We start from the raw sequence: 19,014 nt of genomic DNA, 5'->3' as shown, positions 1-19,014 counted from the left end.
TTCAAGTGATTTTCCTGCCTTAACCTCCCAAGTAGCTGGGATTACAGGCATGTGCCACCATGACCGGCTAATTTGTATATTTAGTAGAAATGGGGATTTCACCACGTTGGTCAGGGTGGTCTCGAACTCTTGACCTTGTGATCTGCCCACATCGTCCTCCCAAAATGCTGGGAATACAGGCTTGAGCCCTCATTCCCGGCCTAGAATTCTTAGCTTGAAGGAGAGAATAACAAAAGGAAACTACAACTGTAATTGGTAAGGAAGTAATTCTTACTTATATTAGCCCAGATAGAGAGATGTTTGTTCATTTTGGGAGTTTAGACAATGTTCTTATTTTTGTCTGAGTTCATACATGATCACCAAGTGGTCCTGCGTTTATTTTGATCCGTCATTGTCATGGAGTGGACTTGTCTGCTGTTGGTGTTCTGTGAAACTGTTATGATCAACAGAAGGACACTGTGTCTTATTGGATAGTACCAGTCAAGCTCCCAGCTATCAGGAACTGCTTTTCTTTTTCTCACTACTGTGGTCATGTACTGGCATGGTGAGTGCCAAAACTAGTGAGACTTCTACAGTATCCACTACTTTTCACTTTCTTCCGTTCTATAGACTGCTGCTGGGTAGGTATTGATACTTTTACAATATTTCTTTTACCATAGTTTTACCATGTGTATTAATTTTCATTAGTGCAAAACAAGTTACTGCAAACTTAGCAGCTTAAAACAACAACTATGAGCTCATAGTTTTGTAGAGGAGAGGTCTGGATATGGGTTGACTGGATTCTCTGCGCTGGGTCTCATAAAACTGGAATCAAGGTGTTGGCTAGGACTGTCATCTTATCTAGAGCCGAGAGTCTTTCTTCAAGCTCATTCAGGTTGTTAGGCAAATCCAATTCTTTGCAGTTATTGGATTGAAGTCCCTGTTTCCTTGCTGGCTGTTAGCTGAGGTGCCTCTCTCCGCTTCTGGAGGCTGCCTGTGATTCTTACCAAGTGGTTCACTCCGTGTACAAAGTCAGGTGTGTCAAAACCTTCTTGTGTTTCAAAACCCTGATTTTCTCTGTCTCTGGCTGCTAGACCCAGATCTAAAGGGCTCATGAGATTAAGTTAGGTCTACAAGGATAATCTCCCTTTTGATTAAGTCAAATAAACGGATTAGTAACCTTAATGATGTTGGAAAAATCCCTTTTGCCATATAATATCACATTTTAAACTCAGATTATTTCAAGTCATTCACATTTTTGCATTAATCAATAAAGCATTTATTGTTATTGCTGAAGTAAAATGCCATTGCATGAAATATTATTTATCATTTCACTGTTAATGGAAATTTAGGCCATTTCCAGGTTTTGGCTGTTACTCATCAGGATGCTGTAGAGCATTCATGTTACAAGTGTTTGTGTGGACCTATGTTGCCATTTCTCTTGGGTAAATATTAATACCTAGAAATGGACTAGTTTTGTCATATAGCTGTGTATTTAACTTTTTAAGAAACTGCTGGTCAGGCATGGTGGCTCACACCTGTAATCCCAGAACTTTGAGAGGCCGAGGTGGGCGGATCATCTGAGGTCAGGAGTTTGAGACCAGCCTGGCCAACATGGTGAAACCCTGTCTCTACTAAAAATGCAAAAATTAGCCGGGTGTGGTGGCAGGCGCCTGCAATCCCAGCTACTCGGGAGGCTGAGGCAGGAGAATCACTTGAGCCCGGGTGGTGTAGGTTGCAGTGAGCCGAGATCATTCCATTACACTTCAGCCTGGGGAACAAGAGCGAGACTTCATCTCAAAAAAAAAAAAAAAAAAAAAAAAGGAAAAAGAAACTGCTAAACTATTTTCCAAAATGCTTATACCATTTTACATTCTCAGCAGCAGTAGATGAGAATTCTATTCACTTCCCATCCTAGCCGAAAGACTGGTCCAGTCTTTTTCATTTTAACCGTTTTAAAAGGCTTAGTAGTATCACACTGTGGTTTTAATTTGCAATTCTATAATGTCTAATAATATTAAATACTTCCCATATGCTTGTTGACTTACTGAGCATCTTTTCATATGCTTTATTGACTTCTGTAGACCTTCTTTGGTGAAGCATTTATTCACATTTTTTGCCCATTTAAAAAAAATTGTTTTCATATCTTTAAAAGTTTTTCAACTGTTTTATTTCTTTTTAAACATTTTCTACAGTTAGGATGTAAAACCTAATGTTTTCATATATATTTACATAGTGAAATGATTACTTCAGTCAAGCATATTAACATATTTATAACCCCACATAGTAAGCTTTTTTTATTATCACATTTTGTGAATTCTTTATGTATTCTAGATCCAAGCCATTTTATCAGAAATGCAGCTTGCAAATATTTTACTCCATGCTGATGCTTGTTTTATCGTTCTTTTCATGATGTCTTTTGAAGAGAAGTTCTTAATTTTGGGGTGTATAATATTAATTTATTCATTTTTGATGGATCGTGCTTTTTGTGTCATAGCTATTAGGTTGGTGCAAAAGTAATTGTGGTTTTGGCCATTACTTTCCATGGGAAAAACTGCAATTACTTTTGCACAAACTTAATAATGTATCTTTGCCTCAGTGTCACAAAGATATTTCCTATTTTACTTTAGAAGTTTTCAGTTTTAGGTTCTACATTTAGGTCTGTGATCCATTTTGAGTTAATTTTCACATATATTTTGAGGTCTTTAGTTCATCTTTGTTTTGGAAAGTTATTTTCATTGGATTTTAACTTCTAGGATGATGAATGTTTTTCATTCAATACTTTCATGATGTTGCTGCACTCTCCTCTTGCTTGCATTGTTTCCAATGAGAAATCTGTTCTTAGGACACACTAAAGATGAAAATTACTCTTTTGGAGTTTTATTGTTGTTCATCTATTTTCTGGACACAGATTGTGACCATTTGCCAACTGGAAGTATATGATTTTTAAAACAAGTGAAATGTAAATTCCTGTCTAAAAGTGATTGTTTGATATTTCCAGATGAATTCAATAGACATAGTCTTCCAGAGATATAAAAAACTTTCAATTTTTGTTATAGTAGTTGATCCAGGACAATGTATCATAAATTCTAGAAACTTCATGTTGATGTCCTAGGAGACGATATTGCAGCAGATATTAGATAGCCATTCTGCATCTTTGGAATAAAACGATTGCTACTTAGCAGAACCCAGGGTTAGACAAATCAGTCTTGTACCTGTTTGAAAGGAAGAAGTATTAAAAGAAAATAAATGTTTATCAACAAATTTCATGTCAGATGCTGTTATGGAAATGCAAGTTTCAATTCATTTATATAATTGAATAAAGTAAAATTTATAGTTATTTTCAAAGTTTTCATTTGGCTATAACATATGTTAAATCTGTTATTTTAGATATTTTAAAATTGACTTAGTAATCAATACATTAAAATATTTTATTATAGTATTAGCCTGATATGTGGAAATCATACTTATTTTTGGTTAGTTGGTATTGCAGTTAAAGGCAGTTTGCTACATTTAATACTAGAAAGTATGCAAAAATCTAAAATCAACGTGTGAAATGCATTCGATTGTTTTTGCAAAGAAATTAATAGCATAACATATACATACATTAAATATACATAACATATGTAAATAAATATATGAAATAATATTTATATAATTGATATAAAACTGCTTTCAAAATATATTGTATTTTTGCATTTTAAAGAAACAGAGTCAAAGAACTTGTAAAGAATTTGTTCAATTTCTGTTTATAGCTAATACTGGACTAACTCATGACAGAAAGATAGGTGGAAATAACTATTTCTCTGTCCTCTGTATGCCAGAAAAAAGTTTCTACCATTGAATAAATACAGTTAAATGAAGTCTGAAGAGGTATATGTTGCACCTATTTCTTTTAATCTTTTAAGGTATTTGAATGTAAGATTTAAAGACATAATTACTTCTTTAAGATTTAAAGCTCAAGTTCTTAAACATAAAGACAATAATCAATGACCAGAAAAGCAATCCAAAAAACCATAATGATAAATGCATAACTGTAGAAGAATATTAGCTCACTTTTTCATGAGTCACTTATGTTACTAATGACTTAGCAATCCTAGTTTACTTTATTGTATTATTGTAAGTCCTAAGATTCTTGTTATTTCTATACAGAGGAAGAGGAAAATACAAGAATTTTCCTTGTACTTTCTGAGAATGAGGTTTAATATGATGAAGGTTTTTCATGGCTTTTTGAATTAGTTTTTTAAAAAAACTTTGTCTTACAAGAAATTGTACTCAGCTTATGTTTATTATGCATTGTTTCTTCTTTGAGTCATGTTTATTACATCTCTCAATTGCCAATATGGTTATTCCATATCATAAAAATATACTGTCTTTCTATTGGAGTTGTTACTGAGTTATTGTTCATTCAAAGGTATAATCAAGTTCATAAATGGCTAATATGACTATTGAATTTAAAGAAACAATCTTGTCTCTTTTCTCAATAATCCCTTTACCAACTCCCTTCCCCACCTCTGAAGTTCTTTGAATCACTTTTCATCACAATGAAATAATTTGTGACCATGGTTCAGCTGCCTTTAGTTGCTTTCATCACAGTAGTCTTTCCTAAAATAAGCTCCTTTGCATGTATGCATATATATATGTGTGTGTGTGTGTGTGTGTACACATAACTTCTGTTTTTCTATTTATACTCTGTGTGATTATTTTGACGTGATTTAGGTCTTAACAGTAATCTAACTTCTTTTAGAAATAGAATGGCCAGCTTTCATTCATTTGGACATTTAGAATTATATAACTCATATGGAAAAGAAATATTACTTTAGATGTCTTCTTATAACAGTAGCCTATTGGATTCATCAGGGAAGGAAAAAAGCCTGTCAGGACCAGCATAGCCTGAAGAAAAATAGTAGCATTTTGGTTTCTTCCACCTTAGCATGTCATGACGTAGAAAGAAGATAGTGTTATTTTTTACCCTTTAACAGAACTTGTGTGGTCTTAAGTTGATAAAAATAATGGAATAATAACAGTGTATTTTCCAGGCTTGTGACATAACAGGAGAAGTTTTAGTTACATGTGTAACAGCATAAATAACTGAGGGACTGGGGAATGAGCCTGGCTGGCACCACTTAAACATTAGACACAAGCTCTATTTCTAAGAGTGTGCTGCTAGATATAACCTCTGTGAAGAATACCTGATTCTGGGAGGATAGATGCTTCACTTTAACAAAAATTTTCATATTATCTTAAAGTCCATTCTTTTTTTTTTTTCTTTCTTTTTTTTTTTTTGAGACTGATCTCACTCTGTCACCCAGGCTGGCATGCCTGGTGCCATGTCGACTCACTGCAACCTCCACCTCCCGGGCTTAAGGGATTCTCCTGCCTCAGCCTCCTGAATGGCTGAGACTACAGGCACGTGCCACTATGTCTGGCTAATTTTTGTATTTTCAAATAGAGACGAGGTTTCCCCACGTTGGCCAGACTTCTCTCAAACTCCCGACCTCAAATGATCCACCCTCCTTGGCCTCCGAAAGTGCTGGGATTACCGGTGTGAGCCACCATACCCTGTTAAAGGAGATTTGAGAATACCAAGACTTGGGCACAAGCTGCATCTTCTCATTTAAGATTGTTTGGGTGACAGTGTCCACTGATCTTTAACTATTATTATTGCTATTATCTCTGAGCCTGAATACTGTGTCATTCTTTCTTTAAAGCCAATTTGAGGGTCTAAATTACTGCAGTATTTTCAGTTGTGTGGAAGAGTAAGAGTTATTCATTGCAGTGCCAAACTTAGTCTTTTGCCACCTGATGGGAATTGACATTTGGTGTGCTCTAGTACTTACTTCCTACCTGTCACACGTAGCATCAGAGGTTTTAATTGCTTTCTTTGCATACATTTGAGGAGGGTAGTATATTTGAATAATCTAAGTAGCCAAGTTAGTTATGTATTGAGTTAGCTGATTAAGCCAGGTAATCCCTCTGAAATGTTTTTTTGTTAATAAGAAAGAAGGTGATAATGAAGATTCATCTTTGGTTCCAATCCAAGTATAGTATCCTGCTGGGATAATGGTTTTGCAGCAGCATAGTCTAACAGTTGGTTAGTTAATAAGCTTTCAGCACCAAAGTGATTGTAAATAAACAGAATTGGACTCGAAGCTTTGAAATAATACTTATCACTAGCTATTGATATCTACTAACTTCTGTGTGAAACTGTATGTACACACACATATGCATATCACAGTATGGATATGTATGAGTGTTAAGTGCTTTAGGTATAAAGTTTGAGTTGTTGGAAAGGTCTTCATTCTGTGTAGTAGGTAATTGTTAGCAAGACACTGCTCAAAACACTGCTTAGATTAAATCTCACGCATATGCACGTGTGCTGTAGCTAATAGTATTAGTGATCTTCGATCAGTTTGTTAGGGAACAGTGTAGCAAAATGAATACTACCTGGAAATCCAGAGATCTAAATTCGAATGAAGGCTCTGCCATTGTCAAGCTTTATTACTGTGAGAAGTAGCATCTTCCTAAAGATCCCTCCCCTTTCCCCTTTGCCAAGTAGATTAACAGTTCCCTCTCTTGGGCCACCACAAAATTTTTGTAGTCACATCTGTTTGCTTCTATTGGAGCAGTAATTATGGTGTTTTGCAGTGTTGGTACATTTCTCTGTCTCCCTCCTTTACTGGGATAGGAACTCTTCGAAGGCAGTGACCATGTTTTCTGTTTATTTTCACTGTCTTGCCATATAGAGGGCAGTCAGTGAATATATGCTAAATGAACAGATTTGTATGTGAGAGCTAGAATAGAGTATCTTTAATGAATCAATGATTTCTGCTATAACTTGATATTTAGTAGGGGCAGTTATTTGATACAATTGATCTGTCATATATTTAGTTGAAAGAATGACTTCTAAACCTCTCATTGGATTATGCTAGGTTACAAATTCCTAACATGACTGTGCTTGTAATGGACATCTGTGTGTTATTCCCTTAGTTTTTGACTTACTGAAAAATAATGATTCAGTCACATTCTGAATCTCAACAATGGAAGAAAGTGTATTTCTTCATGGCCTTATGAAACAAATACTACAATTTGAAGGTAATTTTGTTATACCTTTAAAAATGTATTTCTGATTATCAATCTCATCAAACCATTGATCATGTTAGTTACTGACATTGCTAAAATGAGCAATTATGTCATCATTTTAAATTGTTTGAAACTTCCAACCAAGATGTACATGCACAATCCAGTACATAATGAAATATTTAAAGGCATGAAAATTAAAAAATAATTATATTTAGTATAGAAGTGTAATTTTGAAACTTGAACACAAGGATTTTTACTTTACGTCCTCCATGTCTGTGTATATATAGGGATGAATCTTGGTCTGGATGTGAACCTTGGAAGACAGTCAGCAATTTGGGGACTAAATTCAATACTGGGATTATTTCATTTTCCCATGTACTTAATTAGTGGGCTATGCATCATACTACTGATGAGAGAAAATGCACCAGACATGTTTTATTCTGGCATTTATGTGATTCTTGGTTTAATTTCTTTATTTTTTTATTGTCTTATTTAAGTTTTAATGTTACTTATGATTATGAAATATATCCACACAATCAAGAGTTCAAAAGTTGCAAAAGCTTCTGTAAAGTTGATTACACACCCTTGGCCTTATTCATTCACTAACTTCCCCTCTTCTCAGGCAACTAATGTTGTTAACAGCATCTTAATGTATTTCCAGCAATATTATATCCATAATAGTTACATCCACACACAAACATCTATTTTCTTCTTTTAAAAAACTTAAAATAGTAACATAATACATGATTTTCTGCATCTGCCTTTTAAACCTAATGATATATATTAGAGATTTTTTAGATTTTATAGCTGAAAAAACTAGATTCAGCCAAAACAGAGGATTCGGCTGTATAAAATATATGACTTTTTGGTGGCCTATTCATATATATTTGTATTTATAGCTGTTATTCTTACATTTATATTTTGTTCACATAAATTTATATCTGTATATTTTTTGGTCTATTTAATCATCGTGCATTTAGTCATATTCAGTGTAATTCAGTATAATCAACTTTTCCTTTCAAATTGATTGTGGGGAAGGGAAGCAAAGGCCAAGTGTTTGTAGGCGTGGTGTAATCTTAAACTTTAGGCTTCCAAACCCAAATTTCTATTCAGAACAGAATGACTATGTTATTCTAGGATCCAGAAATTATACCGTAGTGAAGAGTCATTGAAAGAAATGAGCATGCGATTATTGTCCTCAAGTAATTTAATGTCTATTAGATAAAAAGGAATTAGACTTATGTGCCTCTGGAAGGCATAGCTAGAACTAAACTGAAGTATGGAATACATAATTTCTTGTTCCCCTGACTTTAAGCATAGTAATTTTCCAAAATGGAATGGGTTGTCTCGTGAAGTGCAGAGCAGATATGAGAATAGTCACTTTTCTGAGACCTTATTATACAAGGGATCCCTGTATCATAGAAGTGAACTAGATAACCATTTAAGGTTCTCAACCCTCAGACACCCTACTCCAGACCTGTGCTCCGTATCAGGCCTTGCCAAAGCTTGGGGCTATTAATGGCTAAAACTGCTCCTTCTTGGTCATGCAATTCCCTATAGAAGGAGCAATACAGAGCGAGCACCCATGTCAATAGCTACTTACACCTGTAGGCTGAGGTGAATGGTTACATACCAACAATAAGTAGAACAGAAATAAAAGCGTATGAAGCATTTCAGACCCAAACAGTGTCATTTCTTGCTGAAGGAAACAGTCCAAGCAGAAACAATTTTCCCCATTAAGAGCACATAGCTGTGTATGTCAATCTTAATGCGTATATAGTGAGTAGTAGGACAAGAAAGTCAGGAATGACTGGTTTCTTTTCAGCTTTTATTTTAGATACAGGGGGTACATGTGCAGGTTTGTTACATGGGTATATTGTACCCAGGTAGTGAGCATAGTACCCAAGAGGTAGTTTTTCAATCCACATCTCCCCCACTCTAGTAAGCCGCAGTGTGTTTTATTCCCATTTTTATGATGTGCTCAATATTTAGCTCCTACATATAAGTGGCAACACGTGGTATTTGGTTTTCTGTTCCAGCATTAATTGGCTTAGGATTATGACCTCCAGCTCCATCTATGTTGTTGCAAAGGATATGATTTTGTTCTTTTTTATGTCTACATGAAATTCCATTATGTATATGTACCACATTTTCTTTATCTAACCCACCATTGATGGGCGCCTGGATTGATTCCATGTCTTTGCTATTGTGGGTAGCTGACTATGAACATACAAGTACATATCTCTTTTTGGTATAATCGTCTAATTTTCCTTGGGTTTATGCTCAGCAATAGGATTGCTGGGTCTGATGGTAGCTCTATTTTAAGTTGCTTGAGAAATCTCCAAGCTGCTTGCCACAATGGTTGAACTGATCTACGTCCCCACTAACAGTGTATAAGCATTCCCTTTTCTCCACAGGCATGCCAGCATGTGTTGTTTTTTAACTTTTTAGTAATAGCCATTCTAACTGGTGTGAGTAGGTATCTCATTGTGGTTTTAGTTTGTACTTGTCTGATGATTAGTGATGATGAGCATTTTTTCATCTGTTTGTGGTTGCTTGTATGTTTTATTTTGAGAAGTGACTGTTACATCCTTTGCCCATTTTCTTAATGGGGCTATTTGGTTTTTGCTGGTTGATCTGTTTAAGTTCCTTATAGATTCTTATTATTAGACCTTTGTTGGATATGTAGTTTGTGAATATTTTCTCCCATTCTGTGGGTTGTCTCTTTGCTCTGTTGATAGTTTCTTTTGGCTGTACCGAAGCTCTTTAGTTCAATTAAATCCCACTTATCAATGTTTGGTTGGTTTTTTTCGCAATTGCTTTTGGGGACTTAGTCAAAAGTTCTTTGCTAAGTCCTGTGCTGAGAAGGGCATTTCCTAGGTTTTCTTCTAGGGATTTTATAGTTTGAGGTCTTATATTTAAATCTTCAATACATTTTGAGTTAATTTTTGTATATAGTGAAATGTATGGGTCCAGTTTCATTCTTCTGCATATTTCTAGCCAGTTATTCTAGCACCATTTATTAAATACAAATTCCTTTCCATAGTGCTTGTTTTGGTTTACCTTGTTGAAGATCAGATGGCTATAGGTGTACAACTTTATTTATGAGTTCCCTATTCTGTTTCATTGGTCTATGGGTCTGTTTTTGTACAAGTACCAATTTTTTTTTTTTTTTTGAGACGTACCAATTTTTTTGTACAAGACCCATTGGTCTATGGGTCTGTTTTGTACAAGTTTGGTTACTGTAGTCTTATAGTATAGTTTGAAGTCAGATAGTGTGATACCTTTGGCTTTGTTATTTTTGCTTAGGATTGCTTTGGCTATTCAGCCTCCTTTTTGTTTCCATTTGGGGATAGTTTTTTTCTAATTCCATGAAGAATGACAATTGGTAGTTTAATGGGAAGAGCATTGAATCTGTAAATTGCTTTGGGCAGTATGGCTATTTTAACAATATTGATTCTTCCCATCTATGAGCATGGAATGTTTTTACATTTATCTGTGTTGTCTCTGATTTCTATCAGTAATGTTTTGTAGTTCTCCTTGTAGAGATCTTTCACTTCCTTGGTTAGTCGTGTTCCTAGGCATTTCATTTTCTTTGTGGCTTTTGTTAAGTGGGATTGTATTCTTGATTTGACTCTCTGCCTGGACATTATTGGTGTATAGAAATGCTACTGATTTTTCTACATTGATTTTGTATCCTGAAACTTTATTAAAGTTGTTTGTCAGTTCTAAGACTCTTCTGATGGAGTATTGAGGGTTTTCCAAGTATAGAATCATGTTGTCAGTGAAGAGAGATAGTTTGATGACTTCTTTTCCTACTTGGATGCCTTTTATTTATTTATCTTGCCTGATTTCTCTGACTAGGACTTCCGGTACTGTGTTTGAATAGGGGTAGAGAGAGTGGGCATATTTGTCTTGTTCCAGTTCTCAAGGGGAGTGGTTCTGGCATTTTCCCCATTCAGTATGATGCTGGCTGTGGGTTCGTCATAGTTGCCTCTTATTATTTTGAGGTGTGTTCCTTCAATGCCTAGTCTGTTGAGGGTTTTTATAATGAAGGGATGTTGAGTTTTATCAAAAGCTTTTAATACATCTATTGAGATGATTGTACAGTTTCTGCTTTTTTGTTTATGTGGTCAATCACATTTATTGATTTGTGTATGTTGAACCAACCTTGCAAACCAGACATAAAGCCTACTTGATCCTAGTGAACTCACTTTTTTTTTTTTGGAAACAGGGTCTTGCTCTGTCACCCAGCTTGGAGTGCAGTGGTGCAATTGCGGCTTGCCTCAACCTCTGCCTCCTGGGCTGAAGTAATTGTCCTGCGTCCTGGGCTCAAGCGATCCTCCCACCTCAGCCTCCCGAGTAGCTGGGATAACAGGCACACACCACCACCCCCAGCTAATTTTTTGTAGTTTTAGTAGAGACAGGGTTTCACCATGTTGGCCAAGCTTGTCTTGAACACCTGACCTCAAGTGATGTGCCCACCTTGGCCTTCCAAAGTACTGGGATTACAGGCATGAGCCACCATGCCTGGTTGTGAATTAGCTTTTTGATGTGCTGCTAGATTCAGTTTGCTAATATATTGTTGAGGTTTTTTGCATCTATGTTTGTCAGGGATATTGGCTTCAAGTTTTTGTTTGTTTGTTTGTTTGTTTTCATTGATAGATGAAAAAACAGATTGAAATTTGTTGAAATTTCAGATGAAATTTCATATTTTCAGATGCAAATTGACAGATTTTAGCATGAGGGTGATACTGGCTTCATAGAATGAGTTAGGGAGGAGCCCCTTCTATTTGATTTTTTGGAATAGTTTTAGTAGGATTGGTACCAGTTCTGTATGTCTTGTAGAATTTGGCTGTGAATCCATCTGTTCTAGGGCTTTTGTTGGCTGTTAGGTTTTTATTACTGATTCAATTTTGGAGTTCGTTATTGGCCTGTTCATGTTCTCACTTTCTCCCTTTTCAATCTTTAAAGGTTGTGTGTTTTCAAGAATTTATCCATTTCCTCTAGATTTTCTAATTTGTGTGCATAGAGATATTCATAATAGTCTCCGAAGATCTTTTGTATTTCTGTGGGATCAGTCTTGTCATTTCTGATTGCACTTATTTGGATCTCCTCTGTTTTTTTCTTAGTTAACCTAGTTGACAGTCTTTGAATCTTGTTTATTCTTTTGAATTACAAACTTAGTTTCATTGATCTTTTGTATGGACTTTTACATCTCAATTTTGTGTAGTTCTTTTCTGATTCTGATTTTAGTTATTTCTTTTATTCTACTAGTGTTGGAATTGGTTTTTCTTTTTTCTTTTTTTTTCCAGTTCCTTTAGATGTGATTTAGATCTAACTTTTTTTTTTTTTTTTTTGAGAAAGTCTCACTCTGTTGCCCAGGTTGGAGTGGAGTGGCGCGCTCTTGGCTCACTGCAAACTCTGCCTCTTAGATTCAAGCGATTCTCCTGCCTCAGCCTTCTGAGTAGCTGGGATTATAGGCACCCACTGCCATGCCCAGGTAATTTTTGTATTTCTAGTAGAGATGAGGTTTCACCATGTTGGCCAGACTGCTCTTGAACTCCTGACCTCAAATGATCAAACTGCCTCTGCCTCCCAAAGTGCTGGGATTACAGGCCTGAGCCACTATGCCCAGCCTCGTTCTGCTTCTTGATGAAAGTGTTTAGCACTAAATTTTCCTCTTAACGCTGCTTTAGCTGTACCCCAAATATACTGGTAAGTTGTGTCTCAGTTTTCATTAATTTTAAATAATGTTTTATTTCTGCCTTGATTTCATTGTTCATCTTGTGTTTTATTCAGGAGAAGTTTGTTTAACTTTCATGTTTTTGTGTAGTTTTGAGAGATCGTCTTGGTATTGATTTCTATTTTTATTGCACTAGTCCGAGAGTGTGCTTGGTATGATTTCAATTTTTTTGGAAGTCAAGACTTGCTTTATGACCAAGCATATGGTCAATCTTAGAATATGTTCTGTGTGCAGATGAGAAGAATATATTTTCTGTGGTTTTTATGGTGGAGTATTTTGTAGATGTCTATTAGGTCCAGTTGTTCAAGTGTCAGGTTTATGACCAGAATTTCTTTGTTAGTTTTCTGCCTCAATGATCTGTCCAATGCTGTCAAATAGTGTTAAAGTCCCCTATTATTATTATGTGGCTGGTTAAGTCTTTTCGTAGGTCAAGAAGATCTTTTTTTATTAATCTCAGTGCTGCAGTGTTTGGTGGATATGTATTTAGGATAGTTAAGTCTTCTATTTGACTGGAACCCTTTATCATTTTGTAATGCCCTTCTTTGTGCTTCTTGATTGTTATTGATTTAAAGTCTGTTTTCTGTTCTTTTTTGTTTGTTTGTTTGTTTTCTGTTTGCATGGTAGATCTTTCTCCATCCCTTTACTTTGGGTCTTGTGTTTTTATCTACCTTGCCATCCTATGCCTTTGAAGTGGGACATTTAGACCATTTACATTCAGGATTAGTATTGATATATGAGGTTTTGATTCTGTCATCATGTTGTTAGCTGGTTGTTTTGTAGACTTGGTTGTGTAATTGCTTTGTATTTTCTGTGGGCTATGTACTTGAGTGTGTTTTTATGCTAGCAGGTATCAATCTTTCATTTCCATGTTTAGCACTCCCTTAAGGACCTCTTGTAAGGTTGGTCTGGTGGCAATGAATTCCCTTAATGTTTGCTTTTCTGAGAAGAATTTTATTTCCCATTTGTGTATGGAGCTTAGTTTGCAGGGATATGAAATTCTTGGCTGGAATTTCTTTTCTTTGAGGATGTTTCCTTTCTGGCTTATAAAGCTTCTGCTGAGATGCCTGCTGATGGTTTCCTGAGATTCTCTTTTTGTTTGTTTGTTTTGAGATTGAGTCTTCCTCTGTCGCCCATGCTGAGGTGCAGCTGCACGATCTTGGCTCACTGCAAACTTTGCCTCCTGGGTTCAGGCAATTCTCCTGCCTCAGCCTCCCAAGAAGCTGGGATTACAGGCATGTGCCACCGTGCCCCACTAATTTTTGTATTTTTAGTAGAGACAGGGTTTTGCCATGTTGCCCAGACTGGTCTCAAACCCCTGAGCTCAGGCAATCCACCTGCCTCGGCCTCCCGAAGTGTTGGGATTACAGACATGAGCCACTGTGCCAGGCTGAGATTCTCTTTATACGTGACCTGACCTTTCTTTCTAGATACCTTTAAGATTTTCTCTTTTGCATTGACCTTGATGAATCTTATGACTATGTATCTTGGGGATGGTCATCTTGTACAGTAGCTCACAGGGATTCTCTGTATTTCTTGAATTTGTGTGTCCACCCCTCTAGTGAGACTGAGGAAATTTTCATGGACTATATCCTTAAATATGTTTGTCAAGTTGTTTACTCTCTCTTCTCTCTCAGATATGTCAATGAGTCATATATTTGTCCTCTTTACATAATCTCATATTTATCGGAGGTTTTGTTCATTTATTGAAATTCCTTTTTCTATATTTTTTTCTGACTGAGTTGACTTGAAGAGCTGGTTTTTGAGCTCTGAGATTCTTTTGTCAGTTTGGTCTATTCTGTCATTAATGTTTCTGACTGTATTATGACGTTTTTGTAGAGAATTCTTTAATTCCAGAAGTTCAGTTTGATTGTTTCTTAAAATGACTATTTTACCTTTCAGGTCTTGAATCATTTTACTGGATTCCTTGGATTGTTTTTCAACTTTCTCCTAGGTCTCGATTAGCTTCCTTGCCATCCAGATTCTGAATTCTGTCTCTGTCATTACAATAATTTCAGTCTGGTTAACAACCATTGCTGGGAGACTAGTTTGTTTGGAGGTAAGGGGACACTCTGGCTTTTTAAGTGGCTGGAAAAAGCCAGAGTGTCTTGCATTTATTCTTTCTCATCTGAGAGAGCTGGTGTTCCTTTAACTGTGATGTAAGATAAATGTTGTCAGTTGGCTTCATTTCTAGGTACTTTCAGAGTGCCAAGGCTCTGTATAGGATTTTTATTTGTGGCTGGATTTTTGCCTAGGGTTTCACAGGCACTGTATACTGGCAAAATATTTTTGTCATTCTAATTTGGGCTGCGATCCAGTAGATGACACTTAATAGGGAAGGCTGGCAGATAGGCTCTTACTCAGTCATGTGGCTCTTTGGTATTTTAGCACATTCTCAGTAGCACTGTGTGATGTGGGGAGAGAGATGACATCCTCACAGGTTTGCTCCAGAGCCTTGGAGGAGCCTCCTCTGATCACTGGTGCCACACTCACATTTCTTTCCCTCAGGCAGAGGCCATGGCTGGCAGACAGGCCACACCTTTTCCCGACTGGCCTTGCAGAAGGAGGCATATCTTGTTCCCCCATCTGCCCATGAATTCACATGTCTCACTCCTCTCAGTGTTCTGGGAGCGGGGGCTCCTCCCCTCCTTGGGTGCCACCCATACCAATAAGTCTCGTCTGGCTAGGAGCAGCAGGGGTGGATGAAATAGCATGGACTGTTGTCCAGGTGTTTCCCAGAAGAACCCAGGACTGTGTCTCTTGGCAGAGTTCAGGTAGGAGTGGGGCTGCTGTGCTGACGCCTAAGCCAGCAAGTTCCGCCTGGGTAGCAGCAGCGGGGGTTGGTAGAGTTGTGCGGTCTGCTATCCAAATGTTTACACTACTTCCTTGATTTACTCTTTGTTTTATGCAATCATGAATTCTCATCCTTATGACTTTGAAGAGTGGTGGTACGTGCCATCCAGCAAGCCTTTTGAGGGCAGAGTTGAGGACTAGGAACATCTGGAAACGTTGTGACCCTACCGCAGTGTCTTGGTCAATTAAATTATTTTTTGAATTCATCAAATCACAAACCCAGTCAAGGCCAATTTCTTCAGTGTCATGTAGGAATATTTATAATATTCGTTATTATTGGTAGAAGTACCCCTACTAGTAGTGTTTCCCCTTTTGTGCCTTTCTTTGTTTTGTTTCACTAGCCCAGATTGTATCTTTTTTTCTTTTTTTTCTCCAAATTCTACAATCCTTCAAAGTTCGGATCAACTATTTTATACCTAATTATTGCCCCTTTCTCTGCCTGATTCAAATACCTTAGTACTTGTTTCTTACAATTTGTACTTAAATATCACTGCAATCATTTATATATATAATAAATATATTGCATATATGTATACGTGTGTGTGTGTGTGTGTGTGTGTATCTCATATGGAACCTGTGTAGTGGTTTGCACAAAGTGTGAGCAGAAAGTACAGAGTTCCCATATACTCCTTCTCATCTATTTTCCTCTATCATTAACATCTTGCATAAGTGTGGTACATTTGTTAAAATTGATGAACCAATATTGACCCATTATTATTAACTAAAGTTTATGTTAGAGTCCACTGTTTTACATTATAAGTTTGGACAAATGTATAGTGACATGTATTCATCAGTACAGTATCATACAAAATAGTTTTGTTGCCCTAAAAATTTCTTGTGCCCCACCTATTTATCCCTCCTTCCCCTGAACCCTTGACAACAGCTGATCTGTTTACTGTCTCCATAGTTTTGCCTTGTTCAGAAGGTCATATAGTTGGAATCATACAGTATATATCCCTTTTAGATAGGCTTTTTTTTTTTTTTTGCTTAGCAATATGCATTTAAAATTCCTACATGTCTTTTGCTGGCTTGATTGTTCATTCCTTTTTATTGTTGAATAAAATTCCATGGCATGGATGTACTACTGTTTGTGTATTCACCTGTTAAAGGATATTTGTGTTATTTCTTAAAGAATACTCTTTTTTTAATGCAGGGTTTAAAAATTGCTTTAGTGCAGGAGTAGAAACTAAAACTTATTTCTAGAAACCGGAGAAATCAGAAAATATGCCATATAGTGAAGCATTCCGTTAAAATTGCTTTAGCTCTTCTGAGATCAATGCCTATATTGCATCAATATATAACAATATTTACATTTTAAAAATAAATGCATTGTTATAATAATTAGAAATAGAAACATTTAATTTTTTAAAAATTTTCTGCCTAAACAAGATTTCCCAAAGCATGACAGTATAGAGAGAATTTTTTTTTAAATTAATGTTTATCTCTTTATTACGTTCCACAAAAAAGTTAGAACTTTTTTTTTTTTTTTTTTTTTTTTTTTTGAGACGGAGTCTTGCTCTGTCACCCAGGCTGGAGTGCAGTGGCCGGATTTCAGCTCACTGCAAGCTCCGCCTCCTGGGTTTACGCCGTTCTCCTGCCTCAGCCTCCCGAGTAGCTGGGACTACAGGCGCCCGCCACCTCGCCCGGCTAGTTTTTTTGTATTTTTTACTAGAGACGGGGTTTCACCGTGTTAGCCGGGATCGTCTCTCGATCTCCTGGCCTCGTGATCCGCCCGTCTTGGCCTCCCAAAGTGCTGGGATTACAGGCTTGAGCCACCGTGCCCGGCCAAAAGTTAGAACTTTTAAAATATATGGTTTGAATGTTTTGTCCCACCCAGGATTTGTGTGTTGAAACTGAATCCCCAATATGACGGTATTAAAAGGTGAGAGTCTTTGGGAAGTGATTAATTCACAAAGGGGTAGCCCTTATGAATGGATTAATGTGGTTGTAAAAGAGGCTTCAGAGAGCTACCTGACTGTCTTTCCCTTCCGTCTTCCCCCATGTGAGGATGCAGTAGCAAAGTGTCATCAATGAAGAATGGTGCCTCAGCAGATAACTGAATCTGCAAGTGCCTTGATCTTGGACTTCTCAGCCTCTAGAACTGTGATAAAATAAACTTCTATTATTAGAAATTACCCAGTCTGTAGCATTCTGTTATAAAAGCACAAATGAACTGAGACAAATATATATTTCGTTAAGGCTTGTATTACAGAATCCAAGAATGCAAAAAAAAAAAAAAAAAAAAAAGAAATAAAAGGTGGGGGGCCTAGGGTCATCTGGTCCATTTGGTATCCAATATCTGAATTTCTTCTCTGACATGGTAGGCAGGTGGTCTTATAATATATGACAGGAAAATTACTCTCTTATAAGTCAACTGGTTTTACTTTTTTAGATAACTCTAATTGTTAGAAAGGTCTTTCTTTTATTCAACTAAACTGTTTTCCCATAATTTCTTGCCATTCATTCTAATTCTACTCTATGAATAATAAAGGATAAATTTAATCTTTTCCCCAATGATAGCCCTTTAAATATTCAAAAGATAGCTAGAATGTCACTTTCCTTATTAAACTTCTTAAGCACCTTATCATGTTAGACATTTTCGCCTGAATGATTTTGCTGAACGGTTTTTGCAGCTCTCTAAAAACATTTTGTGGATGCATACCTATATTCTTTTTTTCACTCGTTCATTCAGTAACTATTTTTTGAGTGCCTGCTACCTGCCAGATACTGTGTTAAGAATTGGGCATATAATGCTAAACTAGACAACAACTGGCCCTTCCATCATGCAACATGCAAGGGACAAAGATAGAGATTAATGGGGTGGGGGAAGCAAGGTATTCAGGGAAGGTCAGCCAGGAGGGGAACCTCCCAGACAGATATGTGGACATGTGGAAGAACCTGGAGCTAGAAAGGAGTTTAGCAAATTCTAGGAACTGAAAGAAGATCACTGGGACTAGAATGCAGTGAGAAAAGGTGTATGTGGTGGCTTTGAAATAATTACCACTATACATTATATGTATTGAAACATCACTATATACCTCATGAGTATGCACAATTAGTTTTCAATTAAAAAATAAAAAGAAATTGTAAAAATGTCCACAAATTCTTTCCTAAGATGGCACCTAATTTCCATCTCTTATATCTGGGCTGGACTCAGTGGTTCTTTCCTAGTGAATAGAATGTGATAGAAGTGATGCTTTGTGATTTCTGAGGTTAGGCCATTAAAAAGAACAGCTTCTACTTGACTTGCTTGCTGTTGTATCTCTCATTCTGGGAAAAGTCGGCTGCTATGGTGTGGGGACTCGCAGCAGCCTGCGGAGTATCTCACATGCAAGGAGCTTGAGGCCTCTGCCAAC

The 19,014-nt window shown here is 36.6% G+C and overlaps 1 long non-coding RNA gene across 13 annotated transcripts in view; it reads left to right on the top strand.

The window, feature by feature from the left end:
• The window catches only part of LOC105487408 (uncharacterized), a 357,156-nt gene that overhangs the window by 14,615 nt on the left and 323,527 nt on the right, over positions 1-19,014 (top strand). The gene's annotated exons all lie outside the window — the stretch shown is intronic.

The sequence above is a fragment of the Macaca nemestrina genome, chromosome 5, assembly GCF_043159975.1.
Source record: "Macaca nemestrina isolate mMacNem1 chromosome 5, mMacNem.hap1, whole genome shotgun sequence".
Lineage (NCBI taxonomy): Eukaryota > Metazoa > Chordata > Mammalia > Primates > Cercopithecidae > Macaca > Macaca nemestrina.
The sequence above is the reverse complement of the archived record's forward strand: the minus strand, read 5'-3'. Positions and strand labels throughout refer to the sequence as shown.